Here is a 10,824-nt window from a genome sequence, read left to right as displayed (position 1 = left end):
CAAGTTCTGGACGCACCCGATGACTCGCACTGTACCAGTTCCCGCACAATCAGTGCTGTTTCCACGTCTGATTCGTCACCCACTGATGTATTTGGTGCTTGTTGGATGAATTTCGTCATTCTTTCGATGTCGGGCAAACATCCCTCGGCCGCACGTCCGCTGTTACGCATCGCATCGACACTGGCGCCCAACCACCACTGCGGCAACGTCCATATCGCGTGTCTCCCACAGAACGCCCGGTAATTATCGGGCAAGTGGACGATATGCTACGACGCGTTGTAATTCGGCCCTCCGACAGCCCATGGGCGTCTCCTGTTGTTCTCGTTGCGAAGAAGGACGGTTCTGTGCGGTTCTGTGTGGACCACCGACGGCTCAACAAAATCACCCGCAAGGATGTTTATCCACTGCCGCGAATCGACGACGCGATTGACCGCCTCCAAGGAGCAGAATTCTTTTCATCTCTCGATTTGCGCTCGGGGTACTGGCAAGTACCCATGGCTGATGACGCTCGACCGAAGACAGCCTTTGTCACACCTGACGTCTTGTACGAGTTCAACGTCATGCCGTTCGGTCTGTGTAGTGCGCCCGCGACCTTCGAGCGCATGATGGACACCGTTCTGCGCAACTCAGGCCGTCTCGCCCGCTGGGCACTTCGCCTGCAAGACTACGACATCCACGTGCTGTATCGCGCTCTTCATGAGAGAGGAGTTGTTGCAGCCTGCTCTGTTCGGACACCTCAAGACGTTTCAGGACGGTGCTTTTTAGTTAGTCGTAGGCCTTCTCTGATGGAGGGGAGGTGAGCACATCGTTTATGTCGTCAGCGATGTTAGGTGGCAGTGCTGCAACGTGGAGGTATTTCGACTCCTGCGATGCGATGCGTCGAAGCTGGAAGCGGGCCTCGACTTGGCTGAACCACACCCTGGGGTTTTCGTGCCAGAAATGAGGAAGCTTTAACTCCGAGGCGTTGGTTGTGGATGAGCTTGAAGTGCCTTTCTCGTCTGACATGGCTGCTGATTTCCCAAACGTCGCGGGTCACCACTTCGTAGCGCACTCGCCCCAAAGAGGAGCGAAAAGCAAACACCTACACTCCTTGAAGTTCGGGCAAGAACTAATTTATTTTCTTAGAAAAACAGGCTTCGAAAGCGAGAGCACAAAGAGACGTGCGCTGCGTATCTCCCGCGGCACGCCGGAGATAACGTGAGGCATGTTGGCCGCGTATGCGCCGTGTGCCTCTGTGTAAGAATTGGTATGCGAACACAAATAAAAATTATCACGATCACCGGCGTCAGCGTCCGCTACAAACTTTTCTTCTAGTTTTTTTTCTTTGCCATATGTTAGTTTTTATATTTTACAAAGCCATATCCGGACGAAAATGCGTCAGTGGAGCCATGGTGGACCCCGACATAAAACACTTTTGTATTAAAAAAACCAAGAAAATGATCCGCCGCCGGGAATCGCACCCACGACCTTGCGGCCGCGACGGTAAGCGCCCGACGCTCAACCAACTAAGCTATCTTGGCAGAACTGGACGCCTCACGAACGCGCCTTATATGGTAGACGAAGAATGAAAACAACTCTAAACACGGAACGAGAAGAGGACACATACACGGCGCTGAACTAACAACCAATGTTTATTGCAAAAACCAGTGCAATATATAGACCACAGGTGTCGGCGCAGAAACACGGAACATAAGCCAAAGTGCACAGCCATGTGATAAATCCCAAACTGCAAAGATTATCAAGAACCTGTCAAGTCAGTGGATTCCAGATATCTAATTTCAGATATCTAATTTCACAGCCATGAAACGAAATTGAGGGCACGCTAACAAAAGAAACATCATGCCGTTGAATGTGAAAGACTTCATTAATCTTGCGTTCGGGCTGCTTGCTATGGCGCCACATGACCACACACTTATCGAGAATCGGCAGACAACCACAATTTTTGCAGTGGTCAGCCAGGTGGCGGGGGCCGAGCCTTTCAGAGAATGCGAGTGCTCCCTCAGTTGATCATTTATGCATCGGCCTGTTTGGCCGATGTAACAAGGCCCACAACTGAATGGTATTTTATACACAATAGGAGAAACACATTCCACATAGCGCGTAGCGTGTTTCTTGGTGCATGCTTGTTTCTTATGTCTATCACCGTTAACCCTGCGGCACAGCCCGGCCAGCTTGCCGCGAGCGCAGAACACAACACTTACCCCAATTTTGCCTGCAACTTTCATTAGCCTGTGCGACACCTCGTGTACGTAGGGAATAACAGCCGTGCTAGAGCGAGGCGTGACAAGTTGGCTATGGCTTCCTCTGTTATTTGGGCACCCTTAGCGACCTGACGAGAGTCTCGGCGATGGAGGTTAGCATGGGCATAGGGAAGCCTGCTTGTTGAAGACGGTACACTTGGTGCGTAAAACTGCTGTCGACCTGGTGGTAACAAGAGCGAGTTAAGGCTGCCTTTAAACAGGAGTGAGCGATGCTTCCCTTGACCCAGTTGGAATGCGCGGACGTGAAAGGAAGAAGTGTTAAGGTGTTTAATATAGAGCACTCAACGACAATGAGTAATGGCGACAGTCACGGCAAGGCACGAACGCCCTGCGTGGGCGGCGTTCTTTCACAAGCAACCAAAGACGACGACCCACTAGAAGGCGCTGGGGAGGGCAACCCATTACCATGTCCCAAGGCTGCTCTACAATCACCCCGGGTACGAAAAGGGAGCCGCCCGGCGACCTAACAGCTGGTCACTATGAGCGGGTCATAGTACGCCTTGAGGCGCTCCACGTTGACAATGTCGCGCCCTCGACGGCGCATGTCTGAAGATGGTTCGATGGGTTCGATCAGGTAGTTGACCGGGGATGTGCGCTCGACGACACGGTAGGGGCCTTCGTATTTCGGCAGCAGTTTTGACGAGAGCCTACTTGCAGTGGTAGAGACGGAGAGCTATACGAGCGCTCCAGGAAGGAACGTGGGCGCAGAAGTGGTGGTGCCATCACGAATGCTCTTCTGCCGCTCTTGTTCATGCGTCGTAAAGGTCTTGGCAAGCTCGCGACACACTTCAGCAAGCCTGGCTGTGTCAGAAATAGGCGCACACTCCGATGGATCCGGTTTGTATGGAAGTATCGTGTCGATGGTATGCGACAGGTGGCTTCCGTACAGTAAGAAGGGTGAAAAACCAGTAGTGCTCTGAGGGGCGGTGTTATAGGCATTGGTGACGAAGGGCAGAATGGCATCCCAATTTGTGTGATCGGCGGCGACGTACATTGACAGCATGTCGCCTAGCGTGCGGTTAAAGCGTTCGGTTAGGCCATTCGTCTGCGGGTGGTAAGCAGTAGTTTTGCGGTGAACAGCATGGCACTCTTTGAGAATGGCTTCGACGACTTCGGGCAGGAAGACACGGCTTCGAACGCTGAGAAGCTCCTGGGGTGGACCATGACGCAGCATGAATCGGTGTAGCAGGAAGGAGGCAACATCGCGCGCTGTAGCCGCTGGGAGGACGGCGGTTTCGGCGCATCGCGTTAGATGCTCAACAGCGACGATGGCCCAGCGGTTGCCAGCCGCCGTCAGAGGAAGTGGTCCATACAAATCGATGCCCACGCGCCCAAACGGACGGTTAGGGCAAGGTAATGGCTGTAGACCGGCTGGCGACACGTGCGTGGAAAGTTTTCGGCGTTGGCAATCGAGGCAGGGGCGAACGAACTTCTGCACGTAGCGGTACATCCCTCGCCAGAAGTATCGTTGTCGAATGCGGTGGTAAGATTTGGATACCCCAGAGTGCGCGCATTGCGGATCAGAGTGGAAGGACTCGCATATTTCAGAACGCAGACGGCGGGGTATCACTAGTAGCCACTGGCGGCCGTCGGCGTCGTAATTGTGTTGATGCAGTAGGTCATCACGAATGGAAAAATGGTGGGCTTGACGACGCAACGCGCGAGTGGATGGTGTTGCCGACGGATGAGTGAGCAGGTCGATCAGCGAAGCAATCCATTTATCTTTGCGCTGTTCGGTAGCGATGGTGTGAACGTCAATGGAGGAAACAGTCATGTAAGATACTGAGCAGGGGGCATTGTCGTCAGGCAAGGGGGAGCGCGAGGGTCCATCACCGTCATTGAGGATGTCCTATTGCCACCGAACTCGATGAACAACGTACCCGTTGACACCTCTGCCTCAGACGACGGCACGTTTGATGTTTAGGTGGAGCCGGTTCCTCTCAATTGCGCAAAGAAAAATGTGCTCGTGCAGCGTTGCGTTCTTTCCATCACCAAGGCAGATTGGCTTTATAGATGTTAAATTCTTCTGCTGAACCTGTCAGGCTACCAAATGAAATGCGGCTCGCTCTCTTGGAACAAAATGTGAACAGTTTGATTGCATCTTTGAGCGACCAGAGTGTATACCTTGTTCCTGCAACTCACGATACAGAAACCAGCTTTCTAAGCATGGTAAACAAGTCGCTGTCATAAGCAAAACGCCAGTCGTTGGTGAAAGTCCTTGCCAAGCATGCCACTGTTTTCGACTTTGCACAGAATGTTGAGCAAACAAGTATACCCAATTCAGGTGCTGGTCACTGGGGATCAAGGGGTGGTAAGTTCGACTCCCGGTGACGGAACTTGTAGCGTACTCGCCCCAAGGAGGAGCGAAAAGCAAACAGCTACACTCCTTGATGTTTGGGCAAGAACTAATTTATTTTCTAAGAAAAACAGGCTTCGAAAGCGAGAACACAAAAGGGGCGTGGCTGCGTATCTCCCGCGGCACGCCGGAGATAAAGTGAGGCATGTTGGCCACGCATGTGCCGTGCGCCTCTGTGTAAGAATTGGTATGCGCACACAAATAAAAATTATCACGATCACCGGCGTCAGCGTCCGCTACAAGAGCACCCCTCTAGACCGCGGAGCAAAGGAAAAAAAACAAGCAAAAGTGCGAGTTAGTCCGTGAGGTGAGCCGGTTTCACGCGGTCGAGAGAAACGACGTCCTCTCTGTCACGAACACGAACGGTCACAGTTTTGTGCGACCGCGACAGCACACGGAAAGGCCCGTCGTACGCAGGAGTCAACGGCGCTTTCACTGTGTCCCGTCGCACGAACACATGGGTTGCGCGCATTCATGTCTGGGAACGAAAAGACTTTTTGGTTGCGGCTGACGCGTGGCGCGTTGAGTTTCAGGTGCTCCAACTAGGAACATGTAAGGAAGCGGACCTTTTTTTCCTCAGGCATGGCAGCATCGGCCAGGCGGAAAAGTCGCGTCATCTCTTCCGTGTAGATAGTGACCGTCTCATTCGGTAGCTGTGCTCTTGTCTCCAGGAAAGCAGCGGCCTTTTCCTTGCGGACGATGCTCGCGAAGGTATTAAGGAACGTCGTCCGGAGGAGGTCCCAGGATTGAAGGCTCGATTCATGGTTTTCGAACCACGTCTTCGCGGCGTCTTCTAAGTAGAAGTAGACGTGTCGCAGCTTCTCTTCAGTGTCCCAGTGGTTGAAGGTGGCGACTCGCTCGTACGTCTCCAGCCAGCTCTCCGGGTCTTCAAACGACGACCACGGAAAGTCTATGGCTCCCTTGGCTGTTGCATCACTACCGTTGTAGGTTGCAGGGGGTCTGTCATCCTCTCGGAGGTCGATGTGACGGTCTTCGGCTGCCTGGCGTTTAGATGAAACTGTTTATTTGGCCGAACTTGTGGCCGGGAAACTGAAAGTCACACTAAAGCAATACCCTGATAGCGTCGAACAGAGCGTCGACCGTCGATCAACTGACAAGCGGTGAAGCGCGTCGCCATTTAAACATGTGCCGTCGAAAATTCCAGCGTTATTGCTGGCTGTCGTGCAAATTCTAGAACAAGCTCGAGTGTGCGCGTCTTGCGCGCAATCTTAATAAAACGATCTACAATGATCGCGAAGCTTCTCGAACAATGAGGCGCGGTTCGCGCGGAGCGTTGATGACAGTCTTTGTGGCCGGAAGCCGAATACAGCAAAAGTGATAAAGAAACGCACGTGGCAATATCTTTTTTTCTAAACACAAAATCTGAATCTTGCACTTCTTTTAATAGAGAGTAGTGTGAATCGTTCGCGAGTTTTTACGTCTAAATTTGAGACAATTGCTTAAGCATTTTAGGGCTTTATGACAGCGAACCTATTCTTAGTCGACCCTTCTCTGGCGCCTGTAGTGCAACGCTGCTCACATGGCCTTGCGGTGTGTCTACATGAGGCTCGGATGGAAAGGGGGAGGGCTGCGCCGTGCCGAAAGAAGCATGGCAGAACGACGGGAAGGCAGTGACTTGTTGAGGGGAGCGACATTGAAGAATGGTGGAAAGGGGGGAACCAATGGGAGGCGCACCAAAAGGGGCGAGGTTGATGCTCGGCGGAAAGCTCCTCAGAACTACGCTGTAAGGTATTGTCACGTGGTCGTGACGGTGAAGGAGGAATCAGCTGGGCTGGTTAAAATGAAACCCTGTATTGCTCGAACATGTTCCCAGGCAATGAAAATTGAAAGTACAAGCAATACACGCAGTGCACTGAGAGCGGCATTCAGAGAAGTCGGTCGTCGGTAATCTGATCAGCCGTAAGTCGCATCGGCCTTTATACAAGTGGCATCGAAGATTCCGGCCTTGTCATTGGCGGCCACGTTAGTTCCACAATAAGCTCTACTGTTCCCGTTGTGCGTTCGAGCTTATCAGAACAAAACAAAATATTTGGGAATGTGCGACTTTCCGGCACGGCGCCCGCAAGTCAGAGGTTACACGTGTAACGGGTTGGTTACATAAAAATAGAAAAAGAAGCGCGCGTGGCAATAAATGCGTTTTAGGTGAGGACACTCCTCAGACGCGATCCACAGATAAAGTAATGGTGAATTCCATTGGCAGATTCGGAGCACTTCCGGTAGCAGTTTTTCTGCTCCATTCGGAGCAAGCCTGTTCCATTGGCAGATTGAGAGTGCTCCCTGTATGTTTCATTGGCAGATCCGGAGCGGCCCTGCCGCGAAATCCACTCCACGGAGCAACTCTCTCTACTCCGCGAAAAGCGGCGGATTCAACCGGAAGTCGCAAGGGCCCCGCGCGTGCGCAGTGCGTGGCGTACCACGTGATCGACCAATGCGCTGTCCAAGCGCGCACTCCGCGCGCCGAGAACGCAAGTCGCGTCTCGGGAGAAAAATGAGTGTGCGTCGCAGCGTCAACTTGCGCTTTTGCTGCTCGCCGAGAGCGATGATTCGAGCTCTAGTTCCGGGATCGACCAGTGAGGAATCAAGCGACGAAGAAGCTTTGGAAGCTGGCGTATACGAACACGTTTTTGACGTCATGTTTCGGCCGCCGGACAAGAAACCAAAAGTTGAGCATTTCGTCGACGACGTCGCCCGCCAGTACTCGGATGAAGAGGTAAGAATTAACGCATCCCTTTCGGAAGTTCGCATTTTAACACTCTTTACTTTTGCTGGCGAAATGCAGTTCCGAAGGCACTTCAGGTTGTCTCGGCGTGTTGCCACCGAACTGATAGCAGGCTTCGCGTCTTCTCCGATGTGCCCGAAAGACAATCACGGTGGCAAGGCTGCGAAATCTGCGGAGACGCACATTTTGTCCTTCATTTGGTAAGTAATTTGGTGAGTAATTGTTATTGCTGCCTCTTCTTAAATTCGTCCCGCGAAATTGGGGACTAAAGTGTGCCGCCTGATCTCCTTACCGCGCAGGTATGCAGCCAACAAAACATGCATGCGGGATGTGGCCGACAGATTCAACGTGGCTGCAAGTACTGTACACAGGGTACTGCAAAGAGTGGCAGACTACCTGTGTACGCTAGGTCCAACTGTCCTCACATTTCCCCGTGACCTGGAGAAGCTGTCCAGAGATTTCGAGAAAGTATGTTCACCTAACTCTTAACGCTTGAAAATAGACTGACGAACTGTTGGTCCATTTTCTGCAGGTGTCGGGTGTGCCTGGTGTTGTTGGGTGCATAGACGGTTACTACATTCGCATCCAGTGCCCCGAAAACAAGATAGCTTCGACCTACGTCAACAGACACCACTTCCTCTCAATGACATTGCAGGCTGTGTGCGACAACAAGAGGCGATTCAGTGACGTGCTCGTTGGAAGCTCGAGCAAGATACACGATTCCCGTGTCTTTCGCCTGTCCTCGCTTGCCAAAAAAATCCCAGGGATATGCCAAGGTGGCAGGTATCACATCCTAGGTGACGCAGCATACCCTGTAAGGCCGTTCTTGCTTACCCCTTACAGGGATTATGGAGCACTAACAAAACAGAAGAAAAAATTCAATGCAAAATTTTCGGCAACCCGCGTGCTGATTGAAAAACTCGTTTGGGATCCTGAAGAAACGCTTCCGCCAGCTTATGTATCTGGAGCTGCGGACTGTCAAGTGGCTAAATGCGTTTATGCTTGCTTGTTGCATCTTGCATAATCTGTGCATCGACACAGGCGACGAACTGCTCGATGACAGTGATGAAGAGGAGGCTAACGATGATGTACCATGGTCCAAGTGCACAGACAGCGATGAATGTGAAGAAGAGGATACTGAAGAAGACGCAGCACTACTTAAGCTCGGCGAGTTGAAGCGAGAGAAAGTGTTCCAAAAAATGTTGGGGGAAAATGAAAAATCCGCAAATGACTTCCTGCTTCGTATCGTGAAAGTCCACCATTAGTAGCTGCTCCGTGATATAGGTACTTGTTCTATGGGAGAAAATAAACAAAAGCTTTAGATATAATTCGCTTGTACATCTGCTCGCTTCTTTGTTATTTTTTTTCATTCCACCGTCTCTATATTCATTTTTTTGCATAATAATATGCCTGTGCAAATACTGTGTGTGAATGTACACAGCGTGATGTTAATCTATATATGTAAATGAAAAAGATCCTCTTGGAAAGCGGCAACAAGGTGCGCGTTAAAGACCACCAGGTGGTCAAAAATTTCGGAGCCACCTCTATACGGCGTCTCATTACAAAATCGTGGTTTCTGGACAATGACCCCCCCCCAAAAAAAAAACAGCAAGAAGAAGAAGTTTATTTTCGACGTTTCAGCAGGTCGTTAAAAGTGCCCCAAAAGTACGGCTGTAAATGGTCGTCTAAAAGCGCCTCGCTTATGGCTTGTGTGCAGGTGCCCTGTCACTCGCACGTGTGCCGTAGAAATTACACACCTGTTTCTACGTACACGTGCGAACTGCAGTGAGAACACAGGCCATGGTTCTTAGAACTTGCACACACATTTCTACGTACACGTGCGAACTGTACGTGCGGCCCGCAGCCATGTGTACAACTTGCACATCTATTTCTACGCACACGTGAGGCCGCAGGCCATGTGTACTCAGAAATTGCACACCCTTCACATAATATTTTCTTACAACTCCTATCGTTGTCTTGACGCTTCCCGTTATAATCGTTCAGCGGATAGATATATGTGTAAATGAATAAATAAATGCAACATACGTATTTTTCGAATATCTACCACCCTAAACCAAGCTCGTACAGAGACTTATCTGTCCGATAGCAAACTTTCTTGTTGCGGATCCCACCACAGGCTCTGAAACAAACAATTGTTTAATCAAATCAGTTTTCTCTTATGCATAAATCAGTTATTTATTTCACCCATCAGTGTACTCCGCACTTATGCCAAGGGCACGGCTCAGTAATGCCATTATCTCATTGTGCTGCCTCGCCCTCTCTTGCCGGCTTTCTTCTTTCTGTTTTTCTTTCTTCTGTCGTGCTACTCTCTGCGCTTCCTTCTGCGCTTGCAGCTGCTTCATTTCGTCAAGGAAAAATTGCATGTCTGCAGTCTAGATGTGGAAGGACGCGGTGGCCTGTTTTTGTTTTTCAGCAGTGTTTGATTGCCCACTCGATGAAGTACTGACTGCTCTGCGAGCTTTGCATCTTTATCAGGCGTCTCCTCCACCTCTCCTGACAAACGTCCTTTTCTGCTGGACATGATCCCGGTATCTTTCTCCAAACGACGCCGTGGCCATCTCGCAACTCCTCTGGTTCGAGGCTGTCGTCCTGAGCGGCTATCTTGGTCAGCTCCTCGTCGTATGGCACGTCGCTGGGTGAATTGCAAGACTTCTTGTTATGAGTAGTTGCCGATGTCTTGCGCCTATTACAGTCTTAAATCGGCTGCAGCATTGCTCACCGGTCCTCGTTATCCCCATCGTTTTGTTAAGATTTTCAGCGATGCGGGCAAAATTCTTTTTTAGTTCGAATTTTTTTTGGGTCCCACCTGTGCGAAATATTGCTCGTAATAGTCGAGCATCAACTTCGTTTCGCCCGCCGTCCATTCGCAGGCTGCACCTGAAAATTTTGAAACGACAATTAGGTATGTCATATCAAAAATAGCGGCAAATGGGCTTACTGCGGCGGCTGGTCCTCTGGCTTGCTCCACTGGCTTCATGCTGCTGTGGAACATTCACACTGCTTCCAGGATCTGAGACTCAAAACAGAGATCCAAATTTTATTCCTCAACAAGGAAAGATTACGACAAGGACAGGTAAAAGCTGTAAGAACAGATTCCCTAGTACACAAGGTCGCATAAAGCGAGAGCACATGTGAGTTACAGAACGTCACCACGAAAAATTATAACGTCACTACGAAAGGATTATAAAACAGGTATAAAGAGAAAAGCGGATATAAGGAGACTACGCAGCACGTGTGGGTTAGACCCATCTTATTTTTTACTGTTAATAATTAAACAGTTCAGTAAACCCGAAAAACCGCACCTGTTTTTTCGAACGTGAAAGACAAATAATGCAGCATCTTTTTTGACGAACTATGGTATTTTTCACTGGGATATCAACGACCGTAACTGACACATGAATAATCATCCGTATCAGAAACGCTCCTTCACTGAATTGACTTGCCAC

General features: G+C 50.4%; 1 pseudogene; it reads left to right on the top strand.

Moving 5' to 3' along the window:
• Positions 1-7,270: 7,270 nt before the first annotated feature.
• LOC119406509 (uncharacterized) lies at positions 7,271-8,622 on the top strand (annotated as a pseudogene).
• The last annotated feature ends 2,202 nt before the right edge of the window (positions 8,623-10,824 follow it).

This window comes from Rhipicephalus sanguineus, chromosome 10 (assembly GCF_013339695.2).
Source record: "Rhipicephalus sanguineus isolate Rsan-2018 chromosome 10, BIME_Rsan_1.4, whole genome shotgun sequence".
In the NCBI taxonomy this organism is placed as follows: Eukaryota; Metazoa; Arthropoda; class Arachnida; order Ixodida; family Ixodidae; genus Rhipicephalus; species Rhipicephalus sanguineus.
The sequence above is the reverse complement of the archived record's forward strand: the minus strand, read 5'-3'. Positions and strand labels throughout refer to the sequence as shown.